The 15,071-nt window shown below is 40.6% G+C and overlaps 1 protein-coding gene across 5 annotated transcripts in view; it reads right to left on the bottom strand.

Moving 5' to 3' along the window:
* Positions 1–8,297, bottom strand: part of LRRFIP2 (LRR binding FLII interacting protein 2) — a 51,893-nt gene extending 43,596 nt beyond the window's left edge. For 2 of the 5 annotated variants that reach the window (XM_034065622.1, XM_034065630.1), the window contains exon 1: positions 7,757–8,292. The gene's annotated coding sequence lies outside the window, so the exon portion shown is untranslated. Of the gene's footprint in view, positions 1–7,756 lie in introns of all 5 variants that reach the window. The other 3 variants (XM_034065635.1, XM_034065636.1, XM_034065615.1) reach the window with 2 other exon arrangements.
* Positions 8,298–15,071: the final 6,774 nt, after the last annotated feature.

Here is a 15,071-nt window from a genome sequence, read left to right as displayed (position 1 = left end):
TATCCTGCCTCAAATTCTGCAGGTATTTTACTGTTCTTAATGTGCTCAGACAAGAAGAGACAGGTATTTGCTCATGAGATAAATGACAACAAAGAGTTGAAACTAGACACGTCCCCTTCCTTCTTAAAAGCTCCTGCATAGCAGAGATACCAACAATTATGCAATAATCTTATTCATTTTCAAGTTGCTATTCTGAGATGAAAGCTGAACATACTCAATATTGCAGGTGCACAACTCCTTCATTGTGTAAAAACCATAAAGTTGTCCTTACAGTGTTTGTAGATCAGTAGCAGAAGAATAAAACCACAGTATCTGAAGGCAACACAGATGCACTTCTATCATCCGTTAATGAACACACTCCTATGGGGAAGGGTGGACATAAGTACCCCCACTGGAGTCCATCCATTCTTCCACAGGCTGCTCGTTCATTTTGCAGTGCAGAGTGTTTGGATAAAATAGAGGCATTTGGACCAACGCACAGGACTCACCAGCCAGGGAGTTCTTCTGCCATCTGCCTGCAGCTCATGGGTCAATTTATTTGTTACTCCCGCACAACATGAGGTTTTTTTTGCTACTGCTGTTTTTCCTTTATTCTGGTGTCAGACAGTAGCACACTTTCAGGAAGAAACACAAGATTCCAGCCCCAATCTTATCAGTGGCTGGGATGGGTCTTGGAAGTAGGACAGGAGAGCTCAAAACCAGGGTGAAGAGAGACTCTGAGATAAGGCCCAAGACAAGTATTCCCACTGTTAATCCATTTGGTAAAAGCCTCTCTGTTTAGTCTCAAAAACAAGCAAGCAAACTTATCTTTTGCACTCAGACTGACTTATACATATATGTATGAAAATATGCAGAAAGCAGTTTGGAGACCTCTAAGGCAAACTCAAGACCCAAGTCAGTTAATTGCTAGGAATTTTTCAAAACTTCAGTAACAATGGTACCGTTCCACTCGGGCTATGATCAAGGGAAGGAGTGTTCCAAGGCTGTCAGGGGATGACTGATTACCCCTTCTCTTTCTTTCCACCTTAGCCAGACAACAGGAGCCCCTGGTACAATCACTGCTTCCCTCCCTAGCCTCATAAAAGCTCCTGGTATGGTTAAGGGACACTTCAGCACCCAATACATTACACAAAGGCCAAGGCCTGTCAGAAATTCCTGAGATCCTGAAGCAGCTCAGAGGATGGGGGAGGATGCACCACCACAATCCATCCCATCCTTGACACCAGCTGCACCTAGGCTCCATCAGGAGTTTAGAAAGCAAGCAGGTCCAATCTGAACCTCATGCCTCAATGTGTGTCTCCCTTACCCTTCATGCCTTTGGTCTCTGTATCAATTGTCTTTAGCTGAATTTCACCCCGATTTTGCTTTGTATGCTTCATCCATGTAATAAGCAATAGAGTGAACCTTGCCATCAATCCTGCTAAGTTGTGCCTTTATAAATCATATTAAAATAGCTCTTGCTAATACCTTTGAGGGTTATTCTTTGAGTAACCACTCATTTCACAACACCTTTCTAAACTATAAAAGATGATAAAAGCAAAGTATGTTACAATCTTCAGCATTAACAGTTCAGAATTCCTGAGTCACACCTATGACATGTTTATTTCTTACTGTAGGCTGGGTCACATATTGTATTACATGACTGATGAAGTGACACCCTGTTGTATTTCATTCCAAACAAGTGTATGAAGTCACTAAACAAACCAGAAGACCAGGGAGGAAATCCCTTAAGTTCCCTCTGATTCATCTTTACTTCAGGCACATACAAATTTTATCTCTCCCCCAAGTCTCTGCTGTGTACTCCTCTTCCTATTACCTTCTAACTAAAGGTTCTCTTTGTTTCTTTCTCACTGTCTAGGAAAAAAGTGTGACCCATCTTACACAAAACAGAAGTTACACTACAGTTTAAGGTCCTATCACTCACCACCTTCAATGGCACCACCTGTTCTGATGCCTGAGTCTATGCCAGTGTATTTGGCATCACATACATGCAAGGCATTCAGATACTACAGTGTGAGCAGGCTATAAATAGACAGACTGAAACTTCCCTTTTCTCTTTCAAGTAAGACCAAAAGGTAATTAAAATTCACCTACAATGAAACCTACGAAGAAGCAATCTCTGTATATTTGATCCAACATAGAAAAGAGCCCTGTCCTAGAACCACTCAGCCTCAGTTTCCTGATTAATACTGGAATAAAAGCCAGCAGCCCTGCATTTCAAGTCCATAGCCACAAACATCAGTTTAAATCTTTAAGGAAGTAAATTCTTTCCATCCTGAGAAGGAATTGCACCTTCTATCCATAATATCCATTCAAACTTTCTTGCAGTGTCTGCTTGCAAAGTTAGTGTTTTTATTTGCTACAGACCTTTAAATATCTGAATTGAGTGGATCACAAAGGAAGCTCTACAGAATACTGCAATGGGGGTAACTGACCCTACTGCTGGTAATTATCTTTGACACATGACAAGATGGATAAACACTACTGGGAAGTTGTTCATTATAAAATATAACCTGATTAATTCCACAGTATGAATACGTAAATGCCTATGTTTGTTAAAGTTTTATCTGTCTCTTAACAAACAAGACATAGCATTAAACATTTTCTGAACAAACCTTAAAGATATTACAGAATATATAGTAATAATCTGTGTGATCGATTTCAGTTACAAATTGATTCAATTTAAATTAGTGGCTAAATACTTTTTACTTCATAAGGACTGAAAGGCAGTGAAGCCAGCAGGAGAGAGGAACAGTAAAGCAGAGGAAGGCTGAAATTCCTTGAAATCAGAGCCTAAGAACTCAAAAGAGAAAGCTCAGTGAAGGTTACTTGAACAAACAAGGTTAGAAAAACATTGGATAAAGCCTTGGGTGATATGGTTTAGTGTGAGGTGTCCCTGCCCATGGCAGGGGGGTTGGAACTAGATGATCTTAAGGTCCTTTCCAACTCTAACTATTCTATGAAACATTAACAGATAAAGAATACGAATGTAAGAAGCAGGAGTGAAAAATACAACCTATTCATCACCAGCAAACCAACCACAGGTTGTTAATAAAGCATAAACAGTGGTCATTTGTTTTGATTTTTGACAGTTCCACAAATGTTAAACATAGTTCAAAATATGCTTGAAGTACAATAAAAAGGAAAGACCTAAGAAGCAGGAGTGCCATGCAATGATGTTGGAGTTTAAATTAAAGAATCTAAATATACTTCACAACTGAAAACTTGCTCTTTACTTCACATGAATGCAGCTGCTGAATGAAGGTATGAAAGCTACCATACCCACAATTAAAGTAAAGTTCTAAAAGTTTATGTGCTTGGAAGAACAGTGGAAAACCCAACCCAGCAATTTTAAAGAACTGTCTCATGAAACTGCAGCTCTAGCAACACAAAATTACAAACAAGCTAGAGGTATTATTACTGTGAAACAGCAGAAGGAGCATTCATATTTGAGAAAGAGCAGAAAGACTCACATTGGAAATCAAAACCTTGCTTGCTTAATCTTCAGTGATTTATCAAAGCAAATGCTAAAGACCACACAGAAATAAATGGACACGGAATAATAATACATTAATTCAGTTAAAATTAAGCAAGACTAACACAAGAGTCTTCCCCAGAAGAATGTCCCTATACAAAGGTATGTTCTTTGGAATTACTGTTGTCTGTCCATGTGCCCAAAAGTACCTGAGAATGAAAAGGAGCTGCACTATCACAGTGTGATCATGAATGAACAAAGGACCGTGTGGGGAGCAGAAAAGGGAAATAAACAGGATTTTAATGCAATAATTTTAAGGACTCACTTAGAATTTTCATTTAGAATAACCTTGTTCAGAAAAAAACAGAGCTACTGCAAAAAGAGCTGCTAATATCAGGAAAAGAGCCTAACATTAAAGGCAAAAAAGCAAAGACTGAGAAAAGCATATAATTACTGTCTGCCAAAAGATTACAGTGCTTACCACTGGCAAAGTTATTCTAGTTCATGAATAGTGTTTCCATTTTAAAAAACCTGTTCATCTCTAATCACAGCCCACTTCAGAAACTGTTGGCACAAGGTTTCTGCTCTGAGCAGACAAACTGGTGTCAGCTTCTTCAGGAAAAAAGTTGTCCTTTGGATAGTTGACAGCTCAGAACTGCACAATCTACCCCTTTAATGCAGTATATTTGCAGTTTGTTTGCCATTTTAAGACCTGAGAAACACAGAACTTCTCATGAGTTCCTGGTATTTAGCAATAGAATGACAGTTCCCTAGAGAAGGTGGAAATCCTTCAGTTTGTGTTATGAAGCTAGCAATTAACAGAAAGTCACCAGTAGAGAAAACCAAAAATCCATTACAGAGTCTGCAAAAGTGTTGCCTGATGGAACTTGTAAGGTATAATTGTGCCTGGTTAGGGTGAGTAAACTTACAGTAATACAACACATTAACTGTATCAATGTAGCCTCCAGAGACACCAAACTATCTCTGGTGACCTACCTCAGTCTTGGTAAACTACTAAAGTTCCAAGACAACATCATGCAGTGATACAGCTTCAAGCAGTGGTACTTATTTTATGAAGTATGAGTTCTCTGCCAGTCAGTTGCTAACAGCTGCACTTGCAAATACCATTACCTCACAAAATAAAACATTACATGCAGGAGATTAGAATCAGTGGAAAGATGCATCTGCAGAGCACTTACACTGGTCACTCAACAGAGGATCTCTTGGGACACAATGTAAAGCATATGTATGTTTCAGAGAAGCAGTGCAACAGTTGGGACTTTTCTAGAAACAGTGCTACCACAAAAGATGAAGACCCATAAAAAAAGAAATCAAATGTGATTTAAAATATAAGGAAATAACAGTATTAGAACAAGCACCATGGAATGCATTATAAAAAACAAAGCCACAAGAACCTCCCATAAGTGTTTATTCTAAAATGGAACAACCATCATTTTTGCACTGTTGACTTTTTCAGAATGAGTGTCCTTTTTGTCATTTAGCAAAAGAATGATTCAGTACTTATTTAAAAAAAATCAAAACAAAACACTGCTACTATATTGAGGCTCAATTTTTACTTTTTAATGAAACAAACAGAGAACCCCATGGTAACAACCCACGTCCAGTAACAAGCTGCAACTATTTAAGGTATTTTTCCATTACCAATTTAATACACTCCTACACCCGTTCTACTACTGCTACAGCTACAGTACAACAAAGAAAAGCTACTGAAGAAAGCAGGACAAATTCTCCTGGGTACTCCTTAGAGCTTTCTCCCCTTGCTGTTGCTTCCATCAGCAGGCACCACTTCTGCTGACTGTTTCTCTGGTGTAATAGCAGGCTGGTAGGCATAAAAACAGTTGGCCCCACTGACTCTTTGGGAGGTGCCCCTCCACCTCTTCCCTGAAAGCACCTCTTAACTGCATGCCCAAGAAAAAAATAGTAACTTTATCATCTCCACAAGCAGACAGTACTATTTACAGAAACTATTTTTCAATGTCATGTAATGCATAAACACAAAGTATCCATTACACTTACATGTTACTTTCCAGATGTTCAAGATAACAGATTTTGACTACTTTCTCAGAAAGTTCATAGAATAATTTCATTACTTTCTCAGAAAGCATCTCTAATAATTTTTTTATCACTATTGGACTGTATTGATCTATAACTATCACCATGCACCTTCAAATCAGGTTCTTACAAACACAAACTATCACTTAGTATCAAATCTGTTACTGGTTTGTAATCCTCTGCTGGCATTATAGACCAGAAGTATTTAATTGTATATGATACCATTCTACTTTTTTGGCTATATGCACATGCCAACTTCAATGCTATGTGAAAGTCTAGATGTCAACATGTTCTACAGATCCTCACTACTTGCAGCCCAATTTCAACAGCACTTTCTTAATGCTTACATGTGTTGACGTACTATGCCATCTTCTGAGACAACTAGAGTCATTAAAGAAAAAACAAAAAGAAAGCTCATTAGGAGTCCGTTCACAAGAAGCACTGATATTTAGGGGAACAAGCTTACACATGACAAATTTCATAGATGCATAGAATGGTTTAGTTGGAAGGGACCTTAAAGCTCATCCAGTTCCAACCCCCTGCCATGGGCAGGGACACCTTCCACTAGAGCAGGTTGCTCCAAGCTCCCTCCAAGCTGGCCTTGAACACTGCCAGGGATGGGGCAGCCACAGCTTCTCTGGGCACCCTGTGCCAGTGCCTCAGCACCCTCACAGGGAAAATTTTCTGCCTTACATCTAATCTCAGTCCCCTCTCTGTCAGCTTAAAGCCATTCCCCCTTGTCCTGCCCTTGTAATAAGCCCCTCTCCACCTTTCTTGTATGCCCTAATTGAACACTGGAAGCTGCATTAAGGTCTCCCTGGAGCCTTCTCTTCTCCAGGCTGAATAAACCCAGCTCTCTCAGCCTGTCTCCATAGCAGAGGTGCTCCAGCTGTCTGATCATGGCTCTTCTCATATTTTTCTATCTACAAGTTCTCAGCTATAGCCAGTAATTCAGTTCAGGTGAGTGGATTGACAATCCAAGGTAAACTTCTCCAAACCCAAAGAACACAAAACAATGGAAAAAGCATTTCGCATATATCAAAATATTCCGCACTGCTAGAGCGCTTTTCATCTGTTCCTATATCATCACTAAGCAATTACATTAAGTGAGGAAGCAGATGTATATTAAGATAACTGTTTCTGTGCCCCAATACATTTAATTACAGCACTTTATAGCCACGACAATAAATGCTCAAAGAACTCACCACAGAAGTGCTGATTAAATTTTACAGGTAATTTATCACCAAACCCCTACAAACCTCCAAAGATGTCTGATGTTAACATTGATACTTTAAAGGGGTAAAACTGATCCTGAACTTTTCTCATTTCAAGCCAAAAATGTCTGCAAGTGTGTCTAAAATGAGGGAGTCACCGAGTAGATCATATAAATTCAATGTAGTACTGCTTCACCTACAAAGCATTTTTATTATCAGTGAAATACATAACACTTCAAAGTATCGTGCCAGGATTCAAACTGGATATCACTTAACACACGCGGAGCAGATCACAGCACAGAGCTGTTTTCAGGCTCCCTCCAAACTCGCGAATGTGTCCATCTCTCTATCATCACCAACAGTCTTTGCAATGACAGCAGCAGGGCATACAAAGAAAAAAAATAAAAGAAACTATGGCCTAAAATAAAACAAAAAACCCCAAGTAAGCATCACAAAGCCTGCCTGAACCATACCACAACTCCACCGAATGGGCACGCCCTGCTTGCTGCTCTGGGGAACCGTGAAGCTGTGGTAACACGCTTCAAGGAAGTGCGAAAAGCACCGAAATACAGCTGTGATTTCAGGTCATCTGCTTTTCTCTCCTTCCCCTCTTTCTCCCCCTCATTCCGCCCTTTCCACTCAGATCCGGAGGATGAACAGCACCTTCCCGCAGGCCTGCGGGCCGGGGGCGATGGATCGAGCTCGGCAGGCAGGAGGGAACAGCCTTGCCGGAAGGGCTCGGCCAGTCCCGGCTTCCCCTCTCCGGCCCTGACAGCGGCCGCACACCGCCGCTGCCGCCGTTACCGTTTCGCTTTCTGTTCTCCTACCTGGCGAGGGAGTCCCCCCCGAGCCGCCGTGCCCTCCCCGCTCCTCTAAACCCGAAGAACCGGGTTCCCACCCTGCTTCCCCGCCCCGTCCGGATTTATATGTACATGACACCCTCCCCACTCCCGGGCCCTCGCCCTCTTCTTATCCGGGCCCCAGGGAGCCTTACCTGCGGGCCAGCCTGCTGCAGCACCAAAACACCTTTATAGAGAGAGGGAGACTGCTCCCCTCTCCCCTCCCCGCCTTACACGGGTGCGAGGAACTCGCGGGTCCAGGAATCGCCGCAGGCTCCTTCCTTCCCTCACTCCCCACGCCCAGAGTCCAAGGAAAGGAGGCAGAAGCCGCCCCAGGGCTAGCGCAGTGCCCGCCGGGCACGGACCGTCCAGAGACCGCAGCAAGGCAGCTGCTGCTTTTCTTCACCTTCCCACCCCTTCCCCGACAGGGGCCGCAGGGACCGGAGCTTTGGCAAAGACGAGCAGCACCGCTCCAGGCCGCCCTCCTCCCCCGCCCCGCACTTTTGCCTCCTCCCCTTCAATGCTGGGCGGTCACAGCTGCACCGAAAAGGCGGTCGGAAGCAGCGGTTAAATCGGAGCCGAGGAGGACGGAGTCAGCACCGAGAAAAGGGAGAGCGGGAAGCGAGAAGCGGCACACGGACACCGGCACCGGCCCTCACCCAGGCCGGCGAACCGGACTGCGCAGGCGCGGGACTCGCCGCCAGGGAGGAAGGGGCGAGCGGGCGGTGGGCGCGCATGCGTGGGGCGGGCGGGTGCGGCCGCGGGGCCGTGGCTAGCGGTGGTATAGGGAAGGGGGCGTTGTGTCTTTGGATGGCTTTAATGTGGAGGGGAGGTGCTGCTGCGGGCGGACCCCGTTAAATGCGGTGCCGGAGGACAGGCATTCTCCTTTTACCCGGTTCTCTATTCCTCGGCAGGCAGCGGAGGGAGAGGGTTGTGCATTTTGGTGAGAAAAGTGATGGCGCCTGCCGGCGGCCAGATCTCCGTCGCGGCCCGCCTTATCACTGGGTAGGCTGGCTGACTCACTGCTGTGGCGGGGCGAGGTAGGTCCGCGACCTTCTCCTTTGTGTTTGCTGCTCGGTTTTAGCTGGGGGTTGATTGTATCGAGTGGCGTTCCGCAGTGAGAGCCGCGGGAGGCCGCAGCCGCCTCCACAGAACCGGAGTGGAAACCACCGCGCACCCTGCGAGCCGCGCCAGGCTGCACTTCCCACTGTAAGTCTCAAGTGTGGTGTTCACCTGGCACTGGAAGCTTACGTGGATGGGTGCCAGGTTGACTGTGTGGGTGAAAATACTTCTCAAGTATTGAAACCTTATCCGGTACAAATGCGACCCGACTTACGAGCTATCAAGATATAAATACAACCTGGTATCCGAATTCCTCAGGATAACGTACATAAAGAAATGAGTATACCAGTAAATTTATTCCAATTATACATAAGGAGACAACTAACAAGTAAAAAGCAACAAGTGATGGAACAATAGGAAACAGCCTCAAACTGTGCCAGGGAAGTCTAAAAGTGGGTATTAGGAAAAATTTCTTCACAGAGAGAGTGCTCAGGCATTCAGGCATTCCCTGCAAGCGTTCATAAACTGGGTAGGGGAACTTAGTGACATGGTTTAGCAGTGGCTTTTGCAGTGCTTGGGAACGGTTGGACTTCATGTTAAAGGTCTTTTCCAACCCTGTTGATTCTATGATTCTGTTGATGAAACTGCTGTGAAGCAGGCCTCAGGTCAGATCTGTAGTCATTTGCTTTTCAATACTCCTGTCACTGAGTAAGAACTGTAAGAAGATGATCAGAGTTCCAGAGGAGACTGCATTTTGTATGTTAGAAATCACATTGGAGCAAAAAAGCGCTGTTAAATTTACAAGCCCAGTGATAGTACTCATGAACATTCACCAGAGCCTTGGCAGAGATCAGATGTTTTACTAAAATAAGCTCAAGTGGATGTGCATAAAGAAGGGACATGCAAGTGAATTAATTCTGTTATAAAACAGCTTTGTTTAGTTTTGTTAATATTTTATAACTTTATAACCTGTACTTTCTCAATCTCTTTCCTCAGTTGATCATACAGCATAGCCTCACCATGCTTATTTTTAACATCATGTTAATTTTTATATATTAAATAATGTTCTCACTGTTGGGAGATGAAGTAGGAAATTTCTGATGGAATATCATTAGGAAAGACCAAAAAAATAGAAGTACTCCAACCTACATCTTTATTTGAAGCATATTCTTACAGAAGCAACCACCTGCTGATTTTCTGGACTTTAAGAGAAGTCTTCATTAAAAGCATTGTGAGCTATTTTGGTTTGGTCTAGCTGGAAGGAGAGGTCATTTGTTCCCTCTGGAGTGGATGGTTTGTTTGGAACCTTCTGAAATCTGGGATGACAGGTCTGTGTGGGATGATTATCTGTTACTTAAAGGGGAAAATGTTTTCAATCATATACGTTATTCTTTGATGAAGTGTTGGTATTTGCATAAGTTTAGTCTTTTGATACCATAGGCTGCACATTTTTCTTGAAGACAATCTCCTTTAGAGCAGACAGGCTTTTTTTTTCCACTCGAAAGAACAATTGTTCACTTGACTGAAAAGCAGTGCTTAGTAGTGCAGTTACTACAGACAGTGGTACTGGATGTCACAGTGAAATTCCGAGTTCAGCATCATTAATGAGTAGTTAAACAGTCAAGTTAGATACAATTTCATTGTAAACCTTTAATTAGAAGCCAGAAAACGAAGGTTATGTTTGAACTTCTGCTGTGAAATGGGTGCAGTTGCAAAATATACGGTTAGTTATGAGTCTGCCTTGAACAAATTCTTACTGAAGCTACTATAAATCTTGCCTTGTTAATAAAGAGTTTCTGCTAAAATAACTAAATAAATGAATGATCATTGAATCTGCCTTCAAATATATTTTCTGTACATTGTTGTCTTTGTATGCAGTAGGTCAATACAGATTCTTTGACATACCTAATAGAACCTGTTGATTTACTCTTTTCACTTTTCTCTGAAAAGGTGTGTCTTAAACTGTTTTGCTTAGTTGGGGTGTTCCATTGGTGAAATCTTAATTCTTTCTACAGTGATGGTCACTTAAGCCTCTACGCTGCATGCTGCTGCTTGCTGGTGCTCACTGCTTCAAGTGTGCTGCTTCCCTGTTAGTGTATGTCTGATGTTGTGTCAGTATTTGAAGCTGAGGGCCATACAGCTTCATGAGGGTCATACTTTCCTTCATACAAGTGCTGTTAAATTGGAGAAACAAATGACACAGGAATTTAAATGTCAGGCTGAGCTTTACTTCAAAGATTGTCAAATCTATATTGCTCAGAGAAGCCAATCAATCATTGTTATCCTCTTTGTAGACTTAATCACCATTGCTTTTGGTCCATTTGTTTTTACAGCTCAGGAGCAGACACTGCCACTTTAGTCAATGGCAGCTATGGATACTCAGCACTGTGAGAGAAACAAACTGTTCAAATTAAGCAGATTTGGTTTAATTCTGTTAACTGAATGGAAAATGAAAAGACTAGGAATTCAGTAATATTTTTATATAAGGTACATATACCTAAAGATCTAGGGCAAAACCAGCTTTGCCATGTTGTGATTAGAGCAGGTAACAGCTCCAATGCTTAAAATTGTAGGACTATTGCACTCTACAAATGTGGTTGGTTGTTTTATAAGGTAAGTTTCTATTGACATTTTACAGAAATACTATGCTACTGGAATTCAACTACTATAAAACAATGAGGAAGATGAAAAATGTGAAAATTTTACATAAATGTTTGTAATATTTAATTAGTTTAAATAAAATACAGTTGAAACCCTGTCTTACATGTCTTCAAATTTAACCTGTTGATGTTTGTCTTTAATCATTTGCTGTATACAGGATTTTGATATAGTGTATCAGTCTATAGACTTCTATTAAGCTAGAGAGTAAGCTACTATAAGACTCCGTATGTCCAGATGTAACAGTAGAACTAGCCAAACTGAAAAGTAGATATATACTTTGACAATATTTAAACACATTAAGGTAAATGGAATTTATAATATTGCTTTAAATGTACATTGCATTTTAGAGCTTGAACACAGAATTACTTGGATTTTGTAGCAAATTTGTCTCTATGTGGACTTCGTGTTGTGTCTTCCAAGGGTTGTGGCACCTCAAGCTTTGAGACCTAGAAGGAATAAAAAGTAAGTATTTATGTATGTAATTCACAGTTTTGATCTAAGAAGAACCCTTTAATACTGTAGAATTCTGGATGTGATGTATGAACAAGAAAAGTTTATTTGCAGTTTCTAAGGTTTTAGGTTGCCTTTTTAGGGGTTTTTAAGATTATCATGCATATAATCATGATTGTTAAAGGATGTCCTAAATTACACCTATGTGTGATACCTATGCAACTCTATGAGACTTCTTGAATTGTATCAGCGAAAGTCAAACTGTTTCAGAGTAAGCAAAGGTATAGTTAATGCAAGGGAAGAGTCTCTCTTCTACTATTTCTAGGCTGAGTAAATGTACAAGTGGTATAAAAGCAAGCAGTACCACTCCAAATACACACTGGCCAATTCTGCTTCCAGGCATGATTTAATTCTGAAGAATGACAGACTTGCTCAACAATTCTGTAGCATTCAAGAGGAGATCCAGTAACTATTGTGATGATTCATGCCTGGATATTTTGTACACTTATTAATTATTCCAACCAGCTCAGCTAAAAAAGAACGAGCACACGTAAACTGGATTATATCTTCTTGTGCAGACTTGTTTATTAGCACCCATTTAAGAGAGCCAGTTGGTTACTTACACAACTTCAGCTCAGCTTGCACAGGTGTCACCGAGGGCATCACTTTTAAAAACTGGGATTACACAACTGTAATGAGGACAGTTTCATAGGGGGAACTTTAGTTACAGGAAGTGAGACAGTGAGCAAGAAATAATGCTGGGTAACAGCAGGAGCCAAGGTTGGGTTTGTGGGCCTGGAAGGGGTACCCAACCTAAAAGACAGCAACTACAAAAAGTGCATCTGGTGTGTCAGAACCAAGGCAAAACAAACATGGATTTTTTTTTTTTGCATACTGTTGTTACAGTAATTTTTCAGAGCAAAGCAGTACTTTGAACCACATCTTAAGCTTTTATACAACAACTTAGTTTTGCTACTTTATTACAGACATTGAATTCTTTAATTACTTAAGGCTGAAAACATACTTTTAGGACATAATAAAAATAGAACAGGTTAATCTGCCAATTTAAGAATCCTTCAAGTCATGAACAGAAACTAATTTTTGTGAAGATATATGAAAACACATACATGCAATATGTATAAACCAGAACATCATGTACGAATGAATTAAATATTAAACCTAGGCTAAATGGAATCTCAAACAGGTTGTGGTGTCTAAAGACAAGCAATTATTTAAATGACCTTTTTGTGCTGTTAAGTTACTCTTTTACCAAAGATGCCACAGTATTCTCCTAACTCTCCATGCCTGCTTTACTTCAAAACCTTTGAGAAGAAATTTAAATAGTCACCAGACCAGCATAAGTAAGATGTGTGCTGACATTTCAAGCTTTGCCTGTTTCCTGAGCAAATACCACACTTCTCAATTCTGGGGAAGCAGGATGGCCACATTCATTTTTAGAACAACCAGTTCTGCATCTGCATTTATCTACTTTTGCATGTTATAGGGAAGACATTTGGCTGGGTTGCTTGTGAAAGACGGTACCAACAGAACCAGGAGGATAATAACTGGTATTTAAACATAAAAACATGGGTTAATACAAATAAAATTTAGTTGCTTGAAACTATGTAACTACGTAATTATTGTTGTATTCCTTATAATTGGTCATAAATAAGTGTAAAAGTATTAATAAGTGTCTGGAGTATAACCTAGAACAGGAAGAAAGTAGCTTCCGATCTGTATGTTGTTATTGTTAAAATAGGCACATCTTTTTAGTCAAAGGAAAAAAAAACAACTTTAATGCTGGATGGGTAAAACCGGTAAATACAATTGTTTTAAACTAGCTATTTGAGGTTTGTTCTTGTTCATATTTGTCAGATTTAAAAAAGTAGCATCCCAGAAAGGCTATTAAGATGTTTTGTAAAATGCTACCCCAGAAATTATTGACATGAAAAAAGTTGAAGACATTGAACTGAAGCCCATCTAAGCTTTTCTTGGATGCAGTTATATTACTCACTGGCTCTATTTTTGGGCAATTTAATATGAGATTAAAGGGCAAAACTGAACTACCCTATTTTACATCTGCCCTTGAGCATGTTAGGTTAAGATGAGAAGTGTGAGTTCCACTTGGAGGTTTTGTAAAAAATCCAGAGGCTTTTAATATGAAATAATTAGTTTGATAATGGCAAAAGTTTAGAGCCCAGCATAGAGCTTGGAAAGTAACCTCAGTGGCTCACTCAGTTGCTCTGGGGCCAGCCCATGTCTGGCACAGTGCTAAGTATGTACAAGGTCAGCTTAAGGTACCCCTGAAGCTGATGAAAGCTGCTGCTGTTCGCAGCCTCTTGCTGGCAGCGACTAGGCTCTTGCTGCAGGTTGCTATAATAAAAGTGCTTGGAAGGTCAGGACCACAGTGAGGTGAAGGTTTTTACACTGGTGTACTGAAAGACCTAATACTCGTGTCCTTAATGTGAGGCAGTACCACTGCTCTCATTTCTCAGCACTGTGCTGTTATCTCTACAGCAATTTGATTTTCTGATCTTCTGCCTCTTCTCTGTTTGCACTGTAAAGTCTGATTTTGAGTTATGTTTCAAATGCTATTAATAGTTTGTATTTTCAATGTTTGTACTTTTCCCTATTTCAAAAATGTCAACACAAAAATATTAATTACTTACAATGCAACAGTCAGAAGATGTTAAAAAGCAAATCTTGTTTTTTTATTTAAAGTCTAGAAATGTTTTCTTTGTTAAATGATCTACTTACTAGGTTTCTCATTCTTAAAGGAAGTGTTTCATTTCAGTAAGCAAGCCTTATTAAGCATATTCAGTACTTACATTCTCCTTTTCCCTCCTAAAAATCATATTTTCTGAAGACAAGCCTCAAATTTCTATGCTTTCAGTATTTCAATCATTGAGCAGCCTTTGCCTTTGAGCAGTCTAATGTTAAACTAAATTAACAAAACAACAAAATTCTCCAACTACAGCAGAAATAAAATTAGTTTTACTAACTAGAAGTAAAATTACTAGTTGTCATTAATGGGGTTTATTTCATAAGAGTTAAATATCTTGTCTGCAGTGGTAATCTTCTCAAATAAATATGAGGAAATTCTCTCCCCATCATTATTTCCTTTGCACCATATAACAAAGCTTTAGACTTGATCCTTTCTGCTTCTGTCTTCTTAGGGCGTCTGCATGAATGATGCAACTGGACTTGTTTGTAAATCAGTGCTAAAAAGCCAAAAGTGCAAATCTTTGAACTTAGAATTCAGACATTTCATGCATTTATGGATAAAGAGTGATTTGA

This window comes from Melopsittacus undulatus, chromosome 1 (assembly GCF_012275295.1).
Source record: "Melopsittacus undulatus isolate bMelUnd1 chromosome 1, bMelUnd1.mat.Z, whole genome shotgun sequence".
Classification (NCBI taxonomy): domain Eukaryota; kingdom Metazoa; phylum Chordata; class Aves; order Psittaciformes; family Psittaculidae; genus Melopsittacus; species Melopsittacus undulatus.
Note: the sequence above shows the minus strand (reverse complement) of the source record. Positions and strands in the feature narration are given on the sequence as shown.